This window comes from Oncorhynchus gorbuscha, unplaced genomic scaffold (assembly GCF_021184085.1).
Source record: "Oncorhynchus gorbuscha isolate QuinsamMale2020 ecotype Even-year unplaced genomic scaffold, OgorEven_v1.0 Un_scaffold_1731, whole genome shotgun sequence".
Lineage (NCBI taxonomy): Eukaryota > Metazoa > Chordata > Actinopteri > Salmoniformes > Salmonidae > Oncorhynchus > Oncorhynchus gorbuscha.
The window spans coordinates 94,372-115,761 of NW_025746425.1; the positions used below are offsets into that span (position 1 = coordinate 94,372).

Genomic DNA, 21,390 nt, shown 5'->3' on the forward strand with positions numbered 1-21,390 from the left:
CCCACAAAAGGGTCAAACGACCAACGTTTTTCATACAGTGAATTTTTTGGGGTTGAACACAATTCCAGAGTAAATGGCCTAAAGTATCAAATGATTAATATACCCCGTTCACCATGCACCATGCTCAAATGGCCTGACTAGGACTAAGGATCAGAGACATCTGACAGTATAATGTATATTTCACAACAGCATAGAATTGTCACAATACAGAATATTTTTTCCTTGAGACATTTTTCCCCACATTACTATGAGACACCAACAAAAATTATACATTGGAAAAGTAAAACAAATCTGTTTGAGTCAGTACTTTTTTTCCACCCAAAATTATCTGATTAAGCATTTTAAAGTTGGAACTTATGTAATTTTAAAAACATTTTTTTCATCAGAATAGGTAAAAGCTGCTTATTGAGAGTTTTTCAAAACGTGGAACACTAGCATTATACCTACCGGAGTTTGACTTTAATATGATCATGTAGTCAATTTGTCTAAGACCATGTTCTTATGAACTGATAGGCTTCGGTTGTTTATCTCCATGAGAAGAAAAGTACTAATGCTGGAATCCTCCCATACTGCTCAACCTCACTGTGGAGGATGGAACACAGACCATTTCTAATAGTTTGGATAGACTGAGGCTCCATTTAATCTGCACAGAAGAAGTTCAGCGCAATTAAAATGGAAAAAGGTCCTTTCTGATTTGAGTCGACATTGCATTCACGGTTAACGCTGCCAGTCTCCACAAAATGTGGGAACATTGCCTTTCATTTCTCTATAGGGCTGAATTTCCACCATATGGATCAAATGGAGCCCAAAGTATACTTCCGGCTAGGGTTGCAAATAAACTTTCCCCCAATTCCCAGAAAACCCCTTTAGAAGATACCCTCCCTCTTTATCCACTCCTGATTCCGGAATCCTCCAACCTGGAATTCTTGAAAACCTGTAAAGTTACCAGAATTTTGCAACCCGACAAAAAACTAACTACAGAAACAGGTAAATAACAAAGTTCAAAGGTTACCTTTAAGCCCTTGGTAGTTTTCTTGATTATTTGTGATACTTCCAACTGTGGAAGTATAGACAGAGTACATGTTGAATGTCCTCTACTAGTATAGTGTTATGTACTGCTTCAGCAGTAGCTAATCAGGGTCCTAATTAAATACTGAAATATTTAAGGCAAATGTATTTCTATTTGAAATCTGTTGTTTGACATGATGAGGTAACTTGATTGAGCCCAGTAAGGCTATTCATAAAATAGATGCAATCTTATAGTCAAAGGAAGCCATCCTCCTCAACCTAACATACTACAACCCTAAAATAATTAAAAAGCAGTGACAAATCTTTTCCACAATTACTTTTGAGTCATGCATTAAAATATACAAGTCTTGTCTTCTAAGTGTCAAGACCTTGAGGTCTTTTAAGAAACATTCACTGCAAACTTAAGTTCAAACTATAGGAACAATATAGGAACCAACAATGTACTGAAAATACATCAGATCAGTGTGGATTTGAAGCAGCATTGTCCTCGGTTTAATCTACTTGATCAAACTGTTCATAACTTCTCCAAGCCTTCCCTTTCCATTCTTTAGTGTAACAACAGTACATTATAAGACCACACATCTAACTGCAATTCAACTGAGGTTTGAAAAATGCAACCATGCCAACGAGGTATTAACGGTTCAGCAATGAGGTAATGGGCGTAGCTCAGTAATACTGAGGTAAAGATGTACATTATACCTATATCTTTCTGTATAATGAGGTATATATGGGGTGGCAGGTTGCCTAGTGGTTAGAGCATTGGATCAGTAACCAAAAGGTTGCTGGATCGAATCCCTGAGCTGACAAGGTAAAAATCTGTCATTCTGCCCCTGGACAAGGCAGTTGGCCTACCGGGGAACAGTGAGTTGTCATTGTCAATAAGAATTTGTTCTTAACTGACTTGCCTGGTTAGATATATATCATTATTATTTTTTTTATATTCCAGGGGTCACACCAGCAAGGACAACATTAAATACTTAACAACTAAATGACAGTGATGGTGTGCCATTTTTATAAGAGTTATATTTATTACCTCAAATAGTCCATTTATACTGTTTGTTTTTGTCACAATGCCTTTCCTGCTGGTCACAAATTGCCCAGAAACAGTGTAATTTATCTTCTGTATATCAAAAGGCACAAGCTACAACACTGGAACAGTGTCAATGTGAATAATCCACTAAAACACCTGGAAACTCAACATCTAAAAAGTGGCCATTTTGGTTGAATCATTAAGAGGATGTAACCGAGTAAGCCGTGTCTGGAGCCCAACGTCTCACTGGTCCCCCTGTACATTCAGCTGTGATTATTAAGGTAAAAGAGATATGAGGTGTGTCTGGCGAGCTGCATGCCTTCCAGCTCTTCTGGGGGTTAGAGCAGCTGGAGACCTACAGCTATGGTGCCTCACCAACTCACAGAGGTGTGCCAAATGGCAACCTAGTCCCTATTTAGTGCACTACTATTGACCAGGGCTCATAAAGCTCTGGTCAAAATTAGTGCACTGTATAGGGATTAGTGTGCCATTTGGAAAAGAACCGAGCTCTCCTCGTAAACCAGCACTTGCGGCAATGTGGCTCAACAGACAGGAAATACTGGCCCATTAGACACAGTCAGAGACACAGAGGGAGGAGAGTGGGACTTGGCTTTAACAGTTCAAGCTATAAGCACAATATTAATAGCTATGAACAGCTAGTTTATAACACAGGGCAGGCTACAGCTGGTGAAAAAAAAATGAATTCAATTTTAACATTTGCATTTTTACTGGTTCTTGATGTTCTGTAGTTAATAGCCACTGTGGAACCATGAATGACCTGGTTTGGTTATGTTCTCTCAGACAGAGGTACATACAATAGAGAGGAACTGCTGTGCTGACTGATATTCCAACGTCTAATGTGACCAACAGACTCCCTGCCATCACAGTTCAGAGCAGGGTGAATGTGGGTGTGGGAGCAGCAGCTGATGGAATTCTATTTATGTGGAGCCTTTTGCTTTGGTTACTCAGCCACCTGTAGGCTACATGAGTGGGTAATCAGGCAACTGACAAGCAGCTAGGGGTTTTACTACGGAGAATATCTATTGAAAACACTATGGAGGCAATGAAGATCAACATCAATGCTGTTACTTCATTTACTGGTCAGTTTTACTTTTTTAAATTATTTTATTTGCCACCAGGATAAAACAATATTCTCGCGGTTTCCCATGATTGACGCATTCTATTTTGAAGGAAAAAAAGCTAAACGGATGACTTTCTTTGACGGGAACATAGTCGAGGCCCAGAGGCAACGATAGACTTTTCAAACAACGATCACAAAGAAAGGAACATGGTAGCGTCATTAGGGTGCCAATCTAAACCACCAAACATGTGCACAAAGGTTGTTCTTCAAAAAATATCAGAATGAAACTTCACTACTCTTAGACCCCTCTACTCTTAGGAAAGTTAGTCTACACAGATTTCAATGATTTCTAAATGGATATCAGTAAATAGATTTAGACTCAGGTTCAGACATGGTTGAGATTAAATCCAAGTTAACCCACACCAATGTGTCATTGTCTAATCTTCACTATGTTGTGGCCGAATGCACTAGTTGCCTTAGGATATATTAATCCTGACATGTATTCATTCATCTAACAACAATGATGATTGCCAGTAGTTTCAAGTCACAATTCTTCATAGATGCCCAGAAAATAACAATTCTGATGATTCACCCAATTCAAGATGGTCAATTCCTTGTTAAATGTTTTTTCCCTGAAATCACACAACTGACTGAACTGACAATGGTCACTGATATCAAATATTCAACCTGCCTATAGCAAACTGGCAGCAGCCATTTTGTGGAGAGAATCCATTTTACAGGACGAGTCTCAGATTACAACCTATTCGCTATTTAGTGCACCAGTGCCCTATGGGCCCTGGTCAAAAGTAGTGCACTATTTAGGGAATAGGGTGCCATTTGGGACTCAGCATACTATTGACCTGAGGACACTGGAGTTCTGAGGTACTATGTGGTTGTGACATGAGGTAAAAAAGGTTTTACAGAGGTATGAAGGCATATTTAAAAACAAAATGGAAAAATAACAGTTGCTGAGTTTATAAAAAATGTCTGACTCCACGTTTCCACATGTATGTAACACAGGAAATACATTGTTCTCAGCAACATTCTGGGATTTCACACGCTTTATGTCAACAGTAACAATTAGAGAAAATGTGTGAGTGCTTTCTGTGCAAATATCAACCAAATGTTGCTTCATGTTAACTATACTTTTCTCTTGCATTGAGGTAGTTACTTTATCAAAACTCCACTAGCAAAATCTCCATCAAATAATAAAGGAGTACATTCATACACAGCTACATGAGGTAGGTATGATGCAGTGGAAGTATTTCAAGAATGCAAGAAATTCCCTGAGAAAATCAGAGATTTTGACGCACACATCAGGAGCAAAAACAACTGTCGAGCCAGATACTGTCACAGAAGGCCTTCTATAGGGTTCAAAATGTCAGCTTATGACAATAACCCCTTGTTGGCAGCGGTTCATGTTCTCCATTGATTTGCTCTTTCAAAATAGAGGTAAAGCTGAGAGAAAAGGTCAAGTTTCAATATTACCGTCTCCATTTGCTCACAAAGACATTTGCATCTGCTGGGTGTGTCTCAAAATCTCCTCTTCAATGTTTCTTTCTTTGCAAACCAGCAGACAAACTGCCTAGCCTAGAACATAATGATTCGGTTGTTTCCAAAGTCCACGGCAACAATCCTTCCGTCAGGAGTAACAGCTATACCCGATGGGCGATCCATCTGTCCAAAGCTGCTACCCTGAGTCCCCAACTTGCATAAGAAATTACCGTTGGTTTGAAACACCTGGATCCGGTGGTTCCGGGAGTCAGCCACCACAATGCGGTCCTCCTGGTCCACTGCTACGCCCTGCGGCCGCAGGAACTGACCGTTACCGCTTCCCTCTGATCCCAGGAAGCGGGCCGACTGGCAGTCCGACCGGATGATCAACAGACGGTGGTTGTTGAAGTCTGTCACCACCAGGTGGTCCTCCTGAGTGAAGGCCACGCCTCTGGGGGAGTCCAAGTGTTTCCATAGAGCCCCCTCAAAGCCGTACTTGTTGAGGAAGGTGCCGTCCTGCCTGAAGAGCTGGATGCGGTGGTTCCGGGTGTCTGAGACGAGGATCTTTCCCTCCGAGCTGACCGCCACGTCCCAGGGGTAGCTGAACTGACCGGTCTTGGTTCCCTTCTCCCCGAACTTGAGGAGGAACCGGCCTTCAAAGGTGAAGATCTGGATGCGGTGATTATCCTTGTCGGCAACGATGATTCTCCTCTGGCTGTCGCAGGCCACCCCAGCTGGTCGGTCCAACTGGCCTGGTCTGGAGCCCAGCGTACCAAACTTGTGGTGGAAGGAACCGCACGGCTTGAAGATCTGCACCCTGTTGTTGCTTCGGTCAGCTACGATTATGTAGCCCTCTTTGTCCACACACACCCCCCCAGGGGCGACACAGCTGCCCATCTCCGTCCCCCTCCCTGCCGAACGAGGCCACCGGCAAGGGTATACCTCCATAGCTACGGCCAGACTTGACCAGCACTTTAAAGGGGCTGCCTTCGATATGCTGGTTGCAGATAAGGACTGACACCAGATGTTCTCCTTCTACCTTGGGCAGGTAGCTGACCGTGTACAACCCGTTCTGATGGTCGGTCACCTCAGCATTTAGCAGGTTACCATCGGACGCCACCACCACAGCTGACACACCGTCCCCACCAGACAGCCTGAGCTCTCCATCATGATCATACCCCACCACAGTGAAGGAAGCCTGCTTACCCTGCAAGCCCCGACAAAGCCCCTCTCCCTGGGCCTTGGTGAGGGGGGCGAAGGCCCCGGAGCTGACCAGACCTAGGGACTGGATGGCGAGGAGCAAGGTCTGGTCGGGGGTGGTGAACAGGATGCGATCATCATCCTGCGGCAGTAACAGCTCCCTGAGGGCCTTAAGCTCTGTGATCTGGAGGAGCATGCTCTCTCTGGCCAGCAGCAGGTCCAGACTACTGCCCTTCTCTAGGACCTGGGTTACTGTAGAGATGGTGCTGTCCAGCTTGGTCAGGTTCTGGTGCAGCTTCTCTAACTGGAGATAGAGGGACTTGGCTTTCACCTGACGGATATTCTCAACCTGTAGAGAGGGCAAAAGGAGGGAGAGGGGAAAGGGACAGAAGTGAGAAAGAAAAGATAGTTACACTTGTCAGGTTTTGTAACATTGCTGGAATGTGTAAATGTATTGTAGGTCCTACAGTATGATACTACTTAGCAGAAAACCAACTTACTTTCCACAGTAGTTCACACTCTCGTTCCTCTAGGGCCTTCTTATGACGCTGTGTGATGGCTTTGACCTCTGACTGGACCACCATGGCCTTCAGTTCCACCTGCTCAGCAACGGCCTGTGCTTTCTCAATGCTCAGCTGCAGGTAAATCATTAAGAAACTGCTTTAGTGGGGACAAAATGTAGCATGACCTTTGAATGGTACATTGACACATTATTCACAGGTTAAGTCCTGACAGGTTAAAACCTCTTTTGGCTAGGGGGCAGTATTTGATGTTTGGATGAAAAACGTGCCCAAAGTAAACTGCCTATTTCTCAGGCCCAGAAGCTAGAATATGCATATAATTGGCAGATTAGGATAGAAAACTCTAAATTTTCCAAAACGGTCAAAATATTGTCTGTGAGTATAACAGAACTGATATAGCAGGCGAAAATCTGAGGAAAATCCATCCAGGAAGTGCTGTTTTTCTGAAACTACTCTTTTCCATTGCAAGCCTATCCTCCATTTAAATGGATATCAACCATATTCTTTCCCTATGGCTTCCACAAGGTGTGAACAGTCTTTAGACATAGTTTCAGGCTTTTATTCTGAAATAATGAGAGAGAATGATCACATTGCGTCAGTGGATAGCCAGATGTCCTCAGATTTGTGCATGCGCGCACGCCGGGAGCGATACCTTTTCTTTCTCTCTTCTATTAAAAAGGCTACCGTCCGGTTGAAATATTAGCTATTATTTATTGTAAAAACAACCTGAGGATTGATAATAAAAAACATTTGACATGTTTCTATGAACTTTACGGATATTATTTGGAATTTTTGTCTGCCCGTCGTGACCGCACGATTATTGAACAAAACGCACCAATCAAATGGAGGTTTTTGGATATAAAGAGACTCTTTATCAAACAAAACTAATATTTATTGTGTAACTGGGAGTCTCGTGAGTGCAAACATACGAAGATCAAAGGTAAGTGATTAATTTTATTGCTTTTCTGACTTTCGTGACCAATCTACTGCTAGCTGTTTGTAATGTTTTGTCTGCTGAGAGCTGTCCTCACATAATCGCATGGTTTGCTTTCACCGAAAGCCTTTTTGAAATCTGACACACCGTCTGGATTAACAACAAGTTAAGGTATGTTTTGGTGTATTGCACTTGTGATTTCAGGAAAATGAAATATTTGTAATTTAATTTGTAATTTAATTTGAATTTGAATTTGGCGCTCTGCAATTCACCGGATGCAGGAGGTCAGTGTTTCTCAACCTTTTTGCACCAGGGACCAGCAAGCTACTGGTTATCATGAGACTATGGTGTAAATGGCTCTCCTCTCCTCCCCTCCATATCAGTGGATGAATTGATGAGTGACCTCAGTCTTTTCAGTAGGAGGCCAGCTGGTTAAGTGAATTAAATACCTCAGACTGGGTCCAGTACTACTGGTGGAGAGAGGCTGTTGACCCCAGGCCAACACAGCAGCTGTTTTCCACACAGTAGTTGGTCCTCATCATGAAGTCACTCTATAGAGGCACCTCTGGTGGATATAGGGGTCGGAACTAAAGCTCAGAGCGTTAAGTTAAGACTGTGTTAAGATCTGCTACCAAAATGCTTAATCAGCAGACATGCCTTTAACTGTAGGGAGAGTGAATGCAAGCATGACTAAGTCTCTTGGGATAAAAGTGTCTGCTAAATGGCCTTGATATAAAGTGTGACCGACTAGGACAAAAAGGTTCAATTAACTTCTCACTAGGTGGAAGCTGACAACCGTCCATAACCTGATCCGTCCCGGCAGGACTGAGCTCAACCAATGGAATGAGGGGTACTACCAGGGTGGTGGTGTCAATCAGAGAGAAAGCACCAATGACGTCATCTATAGGGATAACAAATCCTGGTTCAGAGGTTAAGGGGGTGGCAGAACGGGCAGAAAAAGGCAGCAAATGGAGATGATGGTGTTTTAATGTAACCCTTTAGGCCAAAGGTCTTCTACCTTTCAGGACAGAGTTCTACAGCTCGGGCTTTGTACCATTCAAGCCCATGAACATTATGTGTGTCCCAAATTGGACCCATTGTTTATGTAGTGCACTATTTTTGACCAGGGCCCATAGGGAACAGGGTGCCATTTGGGACACAGCCCATGAAATCTCTTCATAGGAAATAATGGATTATCAGGCTGGTCCTTGTCATAGTACAGCCTCTTCACAGGAGCTAAAAACACTCAACCTAGACTGAGTTAGCAGCATTTGGTGAATTAGGTCTTCAAGTTAAGTGAGCCTCAAAACACCAACTGAGTAATGTATGCCATTTAGCAGAACTGAAGGGGGTAGGATCGGGCTGAAGGGGTGTGTTTTTCTATTGTGTTTTGAGGAAGGGAGGGGCATACATATTTCATTGGCATGTGAGTGAGTTGGTTTGGGGGATATGGGAGAGGGAGGGGGTGTATGGGGACAGGGCGGGGGAAGGAAGTGTCTTCCTAGAATTCCTCTCCATTGTGTCCGTCCTCCCAAAGCCATCCTGTTCCCAACACCCTTCACTCTCTATTCACAGCTGGAGGACAACCCACCTCCCAGCCAGCCGACTAAGAAGGAGAAGCCTAATGTTCTGAGTGGTTGTCTGCATCCCAGGTGACACCCTAATTCCCTTCACGGGGCTGACACCCTAATTCCCTTCACGGGGCTGACACCCTAATTCCTTCACGGGGCTGACACCCCTAATTCCCTTCACGGGGCTGACACCCTAATTCCCTTCACGGGGCTGACACCCTAATTCCCTTCACGGGGCTGACACCCTAATTCCCTTCACGGGGCTGACACCCTATTCCCTTCACGGGCTGACACCCTAATTCCCTTCACGGGGCTGACACCCTATTCCCTTCACGGGGCTGACACCCTATTCCCTTCACGGGGCTGACACCCTAATTCCCTTCACGGGGCTGACACCCTAATTCCCTTCACGGGGCTGACACCCTATTCCCTTCACGGGGCTGACACCCTATTCCCTTCACGGGGCTGACACCCTAATTCCCTTCACGGGGCTGACACCCTATTCCCTTCACGGGGCTGACACCCTAATTCCCTTCACGGGCTGACACCCTATTCCCTTCATAGGGCTCTGGTCAAAAGTAGAACGCTATGTAGGGAACATGGTGCCATTTGGGACGCAAAATAGTATTAGAGGGGCTAGAAATGGGCACTATGGCCTCTCTCTCTAGCCCGCTCTCCTTCCTCTCTCCCGCCCTCCCACTCCCATTCTCCGGGCCGTGTGAGGCTGGAGTGATAGAGGACACTAATGATCCATTCTGCTCCTGATGCCGTCAAGACTCTGAATACAAACTGTCAGAGCTGACTAGTGGTCGTCACACACACACACACACACACACACACACACACACACACACACACACACACACACACACACACACACACACACACACACACACACACACACACACACAGTCCCCTCCGTACACACACACACACACACACTGTATACACAGACCAACGTAGAGTCCCCTCCGTATATCCCCCTATAGATCTACGTAGAGGCCCCTCTGTATATCCCCCTATAGATCTACGTAGTCCCCTCTGTATATCCCCCTATAGATCTACATAGAGTCCCTCTGTATATCCCCCTATAGATCTACATAGAGTCCCCTCTGTATATCCCCCTATAGATCTACATAGAGTCCCCTCTGTATATCCCCCTATAGATCTACGTAGAGTCCCCTCTGTATATCCCCCTATAGATCTACATAGAGTCCCCTCTGTATATCCCCCTATAGATCTACGTAGAGTCCCCTCTGTATATCCCCCTATAGATCTACGTAGAGTCCCCTCCGTATATATCCCCCTATAGATCTACGTAGAGTCCCCTCCGTATGTCCCCCTATAGATCTACGTAGAGTCCCCTCTGTATGTCCCCCTATAGATCTACGTAGAGTCCCCTCTGTATATCCCCTATAGATCTACGTAGAGTCCCCTCTGTATATCCCCCTATAGATCTACGTAGAGTCCCCTCTGTATATCCCCTATAGATCTATGTAGAGTCCCCTCTGTATATCCCCCTATAGATCTATGTAGAGTCCCCACCACCTACAGAATGCCTGCATCACATTACCCACTTAAAGCATGCCTGCCTGCATCCCAGTACCCACCTGTACAGCGTGCCTGCCCTGCATCCCAGTACCCACCTGTACAGCGTGCCTGCCCTGCATCCCAGTACCCACCTGTACAGCGTGCCTGCCCCTGCATCCCAGTACCCACCTGTACAGCGTGCCCGCCCTGCATCCCAGTACCCACCTGTACAGCGTGCCTGCCCTGCATCCCAGTACCCACCTGTACAGCGTGCCTGCCCTGCATCCCAGTACCCACCTGTACAGCGTGCCTGCCCCGCTGGGCGTCTGCCAGCAGCTGGATGGTGAGGGTCCTGGAGTCCTGCAGGGAATCCTGGAGGTAGAGGAGGCTGTGGCCCGAGTGACAACCCACACTGGCCTCCCTAAAGACAGGCACGGAGCACGTATCACAGAAGAAATGCAGAACCTGCAGAGGGACAGGCACAGAAGCAGACAGTCAGCAACAGAACCTGCAGAGGGGACAGGCACAGAAGCAGACAGTCAGCAACAGAACCTGCAGAGGGACAGGCACAGAATTAGACAGTCAGCAACAGAACCTGCAGAGGGAACAGGCACAGAATTAGACAGTCAGCAACAGAACCTGCAGAGGGAACAGGCACAGAATTAGACAGTCAGCAACAGAACCTGCAGAGGGACAGGCACAGAATTAAACAGTCAGCAACAGAACCTGCAGAGGGACAGGCACAGAAGCAGACAGTCAGCAACAGAACCTGCAGAGGGACAGGCACAGAATTAGACAGTCAGCAACAGAACCTGGAGAGGGAACAGGCACAGAAGCAGACAGTCAGCAACAGAACCTGCAGAGGGAACAGGCACAGGAGCAGACAGTCAGCAACAGAACCTGCAGAGGGAACAGGCACAGAAGCAGACAGTCAGCAACAGAACCTGCAGAGGGAACAGACACAGAAGCAGACAGTCAGCAACAGAACCTGCAGAGGGACAGGCACAGGAGCAGACAGTCAGCAACAGAACCTGCAGAGGAACAGGCACAGAAGCAGACAGTCAGCAACAGAACCTGCAGAGGGACAGGCACAGGAGCAGACAGTCAGCAACAGAACCTGCAGAGGGACAGGCACAGGAGCAGACAGTCAGCAACAGAACCTGCAGAGGGAACAGGCACAGAAGCAGACAGTCAGCAACAGAACCTGCAGAGGGACAGGCACAGGAGCAGACAGTCAGCAACAGAACCTGCAGAGGGACAGGCACAGGAGCAGACAGTCAGCAACAGAACCTGCAGAGGGATCACAGGCACAGAAGCAGACAGTCAGCAACAGAACCTGCAGAGGGACAGGCACAGGAGCAGACAGTCAGCAACAGAACCTGCAGAGGGACAGGCACAGGAGCAGACAGTCAGCAACAGAACCTGCAGAGGGACAGGCACAGGAGCAGACAGTCAGCAACAGAACCTGCAGAGGGAGAGGCACAGAAGCACACAACCCCTGTCACAATTGTCACATTCTGTACAGTATCTAACATGATGACTCAGGGTCCTGACCATTCTGAGTAATAGTAACAATGACATTAAGCTATGGCTCTGCCTCGATCTGGCCCTACAGCCCTGCCCTTGATCTATGGCATCACATACTCAGTGTTTTGACATTAAGCATCCCTGGTCATCTGCCTCTGATCTGTCACTAAACAGAGAACATCCTGTATGGCATCACACTCACTCAGTGAACATTGGACCCTACAGTCCTGTCTAAAGCAGAGTCCCTGGAGTGAAAGGAACTAAACAAGAACATCCCTGGTAAGAAAGGAATAAAAGAGAGGAAGCAGGAGTGCAGTGGTGTGAAGTACATCCCTAAGTAAAAATACTTCTGAAATACTACATAAGTATATATTTTTCCCTGTATCTACACTACATACCTAAACAGAAACATAATGGTCATCATTTTACTCTATACAGTTTCTCTGACATCCAAAAGTACTCATGACATCCCTGGTCAGAATGATTAGGACACTAAACAGAGAAATCCCTGGTCAATTCACGCACTTCTGGATCAAGAGAACATCCTGGTCATCCCTACAGCCTCTGATCTGACGGACTCACTAAACAGAGAACATCCCTGGTCATCCCTACTGCCTCTGATCTGACGGACTCACTAAACAGAGAACATCCCTGGTCATCCCTACAGCCTCTGATCTGGAGGACTCACTAAACAGAGAACATCCCTGGTCATCCCTACAGCCTCTGATCTGACGGACTCACTAAACAGAGAACATCCTGGTCATCCCTACAGCCTCTGATCTGACGGACTCACTAAACAGAGACCATCCCTGGTCATCCCTACAGCCTCTGATCTGACGGACTCACTAAACAGAGAACATCCCTGGTCATCCCTACAGCCTCTGATCTGGAGGACTCACTAAACAGATCCCTACAGAACATCCTGGTCATCCCTACTGACTCTGATCTGAGGACTCACTAAACAGAGAACATCCCTGGTCATCCCTACAGCCTCTGATCTGGAGGACTCACTAAACAGAGAACATCCCTGGTCATCCCTACAGCCTCTGATCTGACGGACTCACTAAACAGAGAACATCCCTGGTCATCCCTACTGACTCTGAACTGGAGGACTCACTAAACAGAGAACATCCCTGGTCATCCCTACAGCCTCTGATCTGGAGGACTCACTAAACAGAGAACATCCCTGGTCATCCCTACAGCCTCTGATCTGGAGGACTCACTAAACAGAGAACATCCCTGGTCATCCCTACTGACTCTGATCTGAGGACTCACTAAACAGAGAACATCCCTGGTCATCCCTACAGACTCTGATCTGGAGGACTCACTAAACAGAGAACATCCCTGGTCATCCCTACAGCCTCTCATCTGAGGACTCACTAAACAGAGAACATCCCTGGTCATCCCTACTGCCTCTGATCTGGAGGACTCACCAAACAGAGAACATCCTGGTCATCCCTACAGCCTCTGATCAGACGGACTCACTAAACAGAGAACATCCCTGGTCATCCCTACTGCCTCTGATCTGGAGGACTCACTAAACAGAGAACATCCCTGGTCATCCCTACAGCCTCTGATCTGGAGGACTCACTAAACAGAGAACATCCCTGGTCATCCCTACAGCCTCTGATCTGGAGGACTCACTAAACAGAGAACATCCCTGGTCATCCCTACAGCCTCTGATCAGACGGACTCACTAAACAGAGAACATCCCTGGTCATCCCTACAGCCTCTGCCTCTGATCTGGTCATCCCTAGCCTCTGACTCACTAAACAGAGAACATCCTGGTCATCCCTACAGCCTCTGATCTGGAGGACTCACTAAACAGAGAACATCCCTGGTCATCCCTACAGCCTCTGATCTGGAGGACTCACTAAACAGAGAACATCCCTGGTCATCCCTACAGCCTCTGATCTGGAGGACTCACTAAACAGAGAACATCCCTGGTCATCCCTACAGCCTCTGATCTGGAGGACTCACTAAACAGAGAACATCCCTGGTCATCCCTACAGCCTCTGATCTGGAGGACTCACTAAACAGAGAACATCCCTGGTCATCCCTACAGCCTCTGATCTGGAGGACTCACTAAACAGAGGAACATCCCTGGTCATCCCTACTGCCTCTGATCTGGAGGACTCACTAAACAGAGAACATCCTGGTCATCCCTACTGCCTCTGATCTGGAGGACTCACTAAACAGAGAACATCCCTGGTCATCCCTACTGCCTCTGATCTGGAGGACTCACTAAACAGAGAGACATCCCTGGTCATCCCTACTGCCTCTGATCTGGAGGACTCACTAAACAGAGAACATCCTGGTCATCCCTACTGCCTCTGATCTGGGGACTCACTAAACACAAATGCTTTGTTTGTAAATGATGTCTGAGTATTGATCCCTGTGCCCCTGGCTATCCGTAAATACATTTAAAAAAACAAAAAAATCATGCCGTCTGGTTTTCTTAATATAAGAATTTGAAATAATAATTTTGATACTTAAGTATATTGAAACAGAATACTTTGGCTTTCTCACGTAGTATTTTACTGGGTGACTTTCACCTGAGTCATTTTCTATTAAGATACCTTTACTCAAGTATGACGATTGGCTACTTTTCCCATCACTGCAGGAGTGAAAGGGCAGAGCGTACAGGATAGGATGGAGAAAGCAGGGTGAGTGATGCAGGCCAATCACTACATTGTATAGAGAAAGGAGGCCAATAAACAATTACATTGGTCTGTTGCCAAGAACATCAATATTTACAATACAGAGCCCCTGAAGATGTTTATCTTAGCTGTGTTCCTATGTATTACCACTCAAATGTATGTATGTGTGGTACGTATCCAGAAATCCATTCAAGCACTGTATAGTACATGTCTCTATAGCAACAGTCATAATATAACTTGGTGCTGGTGTGGGGACATACTCCTAACGATACTAAGGTTTAATGCAGAGGTTAAGTTGTCAGAGAGTTTTCACAATGAGTTCATTTAGACTGGATGCTCTGGAGTTAGTTCTGGAGATTCAGTACGAGTGTGTGTGTGTTTAGTCCACTCAGCACCACAAAGCCCTCAAATTAAATGATGGATCACTCAGCATGGGTCGGGGTACATAACGCTCACCCATTGGCCCCTTCCCTCTTCCCAGTCAGCCATTTGAAAATGTCAATGGATTCGGAGGTGCCTTTCTGCTCCCCACAACAAAGGCCAACCATCAGCGCTGACTAACACCTCTAACACAGCCCTCAACAGGCTGACAACCTCTAACACAGCCCTCAACACCACGTTTAGTAGGGGTTTTTTTTCAGCTGTTTGGCCACACATTTTCATGCTGCAGCAAACATAAAAATGTCTAAATGAATGGCCGTGTATCTTGGGTTATCTTCAATTAATTGGGACTATTTTGATGAAGTTTATACTGGCTATAAACACTGTAAAACACACACAGAGCATGGAGCATACAGATAAAAAGTAATCACTGTTTTAAACATTGTTAAGTGACTGTCCCTGGACAGAGCATTTGTAAGATAAGAGCAAATACAGATCAACACAACCCCAGGGTGCCCTGTCCGTGCTAATCCGGTTTCCCAGAAGTCACACGCGCACAGCGCTACACACACAGCCAGGCTGAAAACAGTGTGTAAGACCCCCATATCAAGACAAATAGGGTGACAATATCAGCTGAGAGAGAGAGCGAGACAGAGAGCACCATGACTGAGTGCGTACCGCTCTGTCCAGCAGTGCACAATCACCCAGCTGGCTGGTGTGTTTACAGACATATTCAATCAATCCTATCCCAGTCTGCTGTTCCCACATGCTTCAAGAGGGCCACCATTGTTCCTGTTTAAAAAGCTAAGGCAACTGAGCAAAATGACTACCGTAGCACTCACTTCCGTCATCATGAAGTGCTTTGAGAGACTAGTCAAGGACCCATATCACCTCCACCTGACACCCCTAGACCCACTCAATTTGCTTACCGCCCGAATAGGTCCACAGACTTGCAATCTCAACTACACTGCCCTAACCCATCTGGACAAGAGGGTACCCATTTAAGGATAATGTTCAATGACTGCAGCTCAGCATTTAACACCATAGTACCCTCAAACTCGTCATTAAGCTCAAGACCTTGGGTTCGACCCCACCCTGTGCAACTGGGTCCCTGGACTTCCTGACCGGCTGCCCCCAGGTGGTGAGGGTAGAAACAACATCTCCACCCCGCTGATCCTCAACACTGGGGGCACCACAAGGGTGCGTTCTCAGCCCTCTCCTGTTCACCTACGACTGCATGGCCATGCACACCTCCAACTCAATCATCACGTTTGCAGACGACACTACAGTGGTAGGCTTGATTACCAACAACGACAAGACAGCCTACAGGGAGGAGGTGAGGGCCCTCGGAGTGTGGTGTCAGAAAATAACCTCACACTCAATGTCAACAAAACAAAGGAGATAACTGTGGACTTCAGGAAACAGCAGAGGGAGCAGTCCCCCATCCACATCGACAGGACAGTAGTGGAAAAGGTGGTAAGTTTTAAGTTCCTCTGTGTACATCCCGGACAAACTGAAATGATCCACCCACACAGACAGCGTGGTGAAGAAGAGGCGCAGCCACGCCTCTTCAACCTCCAGGAGGCTGAATAAATTCAGCTCGTCACAAAAACACTTAAACTTTTACCATCCTGTCGGGCTGTATCACCGCCTGGTACGTCAACTGCTCTGCCCACAACCGTAAGTCTCTCCAAGGGTAGTGAGGTCTGCAAAACGCATCACTGGGGACAAACTACCTGCCCTCCAGGACACCTACACCACCCGACGTCACAGGAAGGCCAACAACCACCAGAGCCACTGCCTGTTCACCCCGCTATCATCCAGAAGGCGAGGTCAGTACAGGTGCATCAAAGTAGGGACTGAGAGACTGAAAAATAGCTTCTATCTCAAGGCCATCAGACTGTTAAACAGCCACCACTAACATTGAGTGGCTGCTGCCAACATACTGACTAATCTCTAGCCACTTTAATAATGAAAATTGGATGTAATAAATGTATCACTAGACACTTTAAACAATGCCACTTAAATATTGTTTACATACCCTACATTACTCATCTCATATGTATATACTGTACTCTATACCATCTACTGCATCTTGCCTATGCTGTTCGGCCATCGCTCATCCATATATTTTTATGTACATATTCTTACTCATTCCTTTACACTGGTGTGTGTATAAGGCAGTTGTGAAATTGTTAGATGACTTGTTAGATATTACTGCATGGTCGAACTAGAAGCACAAGCATTTCACTACACTCACAATAACATCTGCTGACCATGTTTATGCATAAATAAAACTGGATTTGATTTGTTTGTTGGCTTGGGTGTTCTTCCAACATGCAGGACTTGATCTCTATGGCTCAGCTCTACAATAGAACACTACAAGCAATACACCAAGTTGTTCTGTGTGTAGATGACCTCCAGTTCTGATACAGGAATTTAGCAACACTAGTGTAACTTTACCGAAACCAGGTTTTTCACATTCCTGTTTGGAGCGTTCAGATTTCCTGCTTATTCCCTCCCGATTCCAGTGATCTTCCAACCAGGATTTCTGGAAAAGTTTTTGGGGAAGTTCCCAGAATTTCAGAACCCTAGTAAAGAACTGTGCCTCCTCATGGACTGACCATGAGCCAAAACACATGAGACGTTTCAGAGCCCCTCACTGTCTAGGAACAGGGCTTCCATCCCATCCCAGAGAAAGAGCTGCTTTGATGCCATGCCAGACATTTCTTGTATATAAAATTATGAAAGCGCTTCCATGTGAGCTGTGCGTGTGGGAGGGGGACTACCCTACAGTCCACACACTTACCCCCTCCCACACATACCCATATGAGCCCCTGGTTACTGGTAGAGTGAAGGAACTACCCAACTACAGGGAAGTGTCACGGACACATCTCTCTTTGACAAGCTCCAGCTCTACACTGATCGATGTGTCCAACACTTCCACACAGCTGTGACTGTGTGTACACCAATTCTGTTTCCTACAATGGTGATATTCCATCTGTACTAAAATCTACACTCAGCAGAAGAAGAAACGTGACCCACACTGAGTGAATCCCCCTTCTACTTCCCACTGTTCATCAGAAACACAATCTGCAGACCATTCCAACTGCTTTCTTTATGTCCCTGGACTGGACTGACTGTTCCATCTGTCTTCTTCATACAACAGCATTAAATGTTCAGACATATGTTCCACTGACTCGCCAGCCGTGTTGCCTGCTTTATGGCAACACAGAGTCTACGTTCCAAATGGCACCCTATTCCCTTCATAGTGCACTACTTTACCTTAGGGGGGCAGGTCAAAAGTAGTGCACTATCTAGGGCATAGGGTGCCATTTGAGACGTATAAACAGAGTTATTTTGGCTAGACATGGTTTTGATATTCCCAATGTGAAGGCTGGGCCCCATCGTTAATGCAATGTCTGCTGATGTCTGCCGCCTTGTAGGACCAGCAGGGAAACCAAACGTCCACGCTGTCAAATTAAAACTATTTTCAAAGTCTCTTCAACACAGAGATTTATAGTCACGGGGAGAAAAGATGTACAATTCCTTTCATTAAAAGACCTGAGTCCTGCCAATGCAATGGTTGTGCATGTGTAGCCTACAGTAGAACTTTAACGTGTATTAAAGGTTTGGTCTAGAACTAATCAATATGGACAACATCTACAATGTTCATCCACCTTCAGAACCAGCTGAACGAGGAGGAATAGAGCTACATTAGAGAGAGAACTTTCCATGGGAATAAAACAACAGATCTCCAGTTCTTCTGTCTGCCTTCTAATTCTGTTACATAAGAGGTCTATTAGTAATACTGCCAGTCAGGCCTCCTTCCTCATCCCTAATGAAGACCGTTCCACATTCCTGATGAAGGTCTGGTCCTACCATAGGAGGAAAGGAACCACTCTCTCTCTCTGGTTAGGTCCTAAGCTGGGCCGGGGATGAACTGGGGCTGGGCCGGGGATAAACTGGGGCTGGGCCGGGATGAACCGGGGCTGGGCCGGGATGAACCGGGGCTGGGCCGGGATGAACCGGGCTGGGCCGGGATGAACCGGGCTGGGCCGGGATGAACCGGGGCTGGGCCGGGATGAACCGGGCTGGGCCGGGGATAAACCGGGGCTGGGCCGGGATGAACCGGGCTGGGCCGGGATGAACCGGGCTGGGCCGGGATAAACCGGGCTGGGCCGGGATGAACCGGGGCTGGGCCGGGGATGAACTGGGGCTGGGCTGGGGATAAACTGGGGCTGGGCCGGGATAAACTGGGGCTGGGCCAGGGCAGTTTTCAATAGTTTTCCATATCAAAGCACCGGGAGGGGCTCCTCTCTTACATGAAATGGGTTGAAAAAGAGATTCACAGGGAGGAAGAGGAAGAAGAACTGAAACAGAATAATAAAATAGTGACTGAGGTTGGTTCACAGAGGAGATCCCCTGCTAGACAGAATGACAAACCAGACAAGATTCCTCACGAGTTCACTGCACTGGTAGGAGCGATGGTAGCCAATCACAGGCGGTAGCTGGCACCTTAATTGGGAGAGCAGGCTCATAGTAATGGCTAGAAAGGAATATGAAATGGTATAAACCACATCAGACCCATGGTTTCCTTGTGTTCGACACTCTTCCATTCTAGCCATTATTATGGCCGTTCTCCCTCAGCAGCCCCTGTAGTCAATGAGAGATGGGCCTCTCCCCCAGTTAACTGTCTAATGTACTGTGGAATCATTGACTGAATGTTCATAGCTGTCAGTGTAGTCAATAACGGCAACAGTGGCTTTTATTTCAGTGACTGAGACAATGTCTGAAAACACATGAACCTATAGCCTGTAGCAGTGTCTCATCAGATCGTCCTGACATTAGATGAATTACAGACAGAGACTAAACTGGTTAGTGACAGGATGGGAGTGTCATCACACAAAAGGCTTCTCTTCTAACCACTAACCTCTTATTGTCCTGTTGATTAGAGGATGAGTTATATGACATTTTAGAGGAATGCATTAAGCTGCACAGCAAACTAGGTTGGCTATCCAAATGACTCAAGGCCTAAACATACCAGCAACTTTCAAATTTCCTCATTATAGAATAATCAAGTCTTCCTATCCTAATGTAATCTACAAAAAGGTTTGGGTTTGGTGAGTCTTTACTGAATGTTCTACACTGTCATCACATGGCAACCAGTGGCCACGCCCTCGTAACCCCTGACCCCAAGCCTGAGGGAGAAACAGACAACAGCAACAATGCAGTGACGGGCTTCCGTCCCTTCCACCTTGTGACCTTCTGTTGGAACAAAGTGAACACAGAGAGAAGAGAGACAGAGAGAGAGAGAGACAGAGAGAGAGAGACAGAGAGAGAGACAGAGAGAGAGACAGAGACAGAGAGAGACAGAGAGAGAGACAGAGACAGAGAGAGACAGAGAGAGACAGAGAGAGACAGAGAGAGAGAGAGAGACAGAGAGAGAGAGACAGAGAGAGAGAGAGAGACAGAGAGAGAGAGACAGAGAGAGAGAGACAGAGAGAGAGACAGAGAGAGAGAGAGAGAGAGACAGAGAGACAGAGAGACAGAGAGAGAGAGACAGAGAGAGAGAGAGAGAGAGAGAGAGAGAGACAGAGAGAGACAGAGAGACAGAGAGAGAGAGAGACAGAGAGAGACAGAGAGAGAGACAGAGAGAGAGAGAGAGACAGAGAGAGAGAGAGACAGAGAGACAGAGAGAGAGAGAGAGAGAGCACAACATTCTCTCAGCTTAAACATTGAATGGATATGGACCTCCTACTTGTTCTGACCAAAGGCCATTCACAACTAGAAAAGGGAAACTGCTTTTTAGACAATAAGTTACATAAGGTATCGTAGTGAGTTGAGTTTCTAGTCAAACGGCTGGCAGGGAAAAATAAATACAAATCTAACCAAAACTATGTCCACACTATGGGCCCTGGTCAAAAGTAGTGCACTATTTACAGAATAGGGTGCCATTTGGGATGCACTCTATGTCTGAGGTGGTTAACTTCAACCCAACCTACTTACATTTACATTTACATTTAAGTCATTTAGCAGACGCTCTTAACCACTTGTTGTCATGGCTATTCAGATGCTGGATTTCTTTGCCCCACTACAAGGCAGGAATGTTCAACCATCTCACTGAGCTGGTGTTACAGTGTTCTCTGTAACATTCAACGTTCTCACCAGAGACTGTAGAGAGAAGTAGTAGACAAGAGGATGAATGGGTAGAACAAATAGAAAGTGTCTGTGGGGGTGTGGGAATACAGAGAGAATGTGTGTAGTCCATCCTCAACATGTCTCCCAGATGACTCTGCTCTGCTGAAGGCTAACGTCACAACATTCTGACTGGCCTTCCACTGAGTAAAGACTTCCTGTCTGTTTCTCTATTGGGAGCAGGCACTCCTACACCACACTGTCTGCACCGGAGTCAGGACAGGAGTGTATTGA

At 46.4% G+C, this 21,390-nt stretch overlaps 1 pseudogene across 1 annotated transcript; it reads right to left on the minus strand.

Moving 5' to 3' along the window:
• Positions 1 to 1,379: 1,379 nt before the first annotated feature.
• Positions 1,380 to 19,499, minus strand: LOC124023944 (annotated as a pseudogene). Its single transcript, XR_006836808.1, has 11 exons — positions 19,422 to 19,499; positions 18,903 to 19,220; positions 11,841 to 11,855; positions 11,681 to 11,726; positions 11,508 to 11,594; positions 11,320 to 11,378; positions 11,117 to 11,159; positions 10,899 to 10,942; positions 10,688 to 10,855; positions 6,335 to 6,469; positions 1,380 to 6,183 (listed from the first exon to the last, which is right to left on the minus strand). The product of XR_006836808.1 is annotated as an E3 ubiquitin-protein ligase TRIM71-like (transcript).
• Positions 19,500 to 21,390: the final 1,891 nt, after the last annotated feature.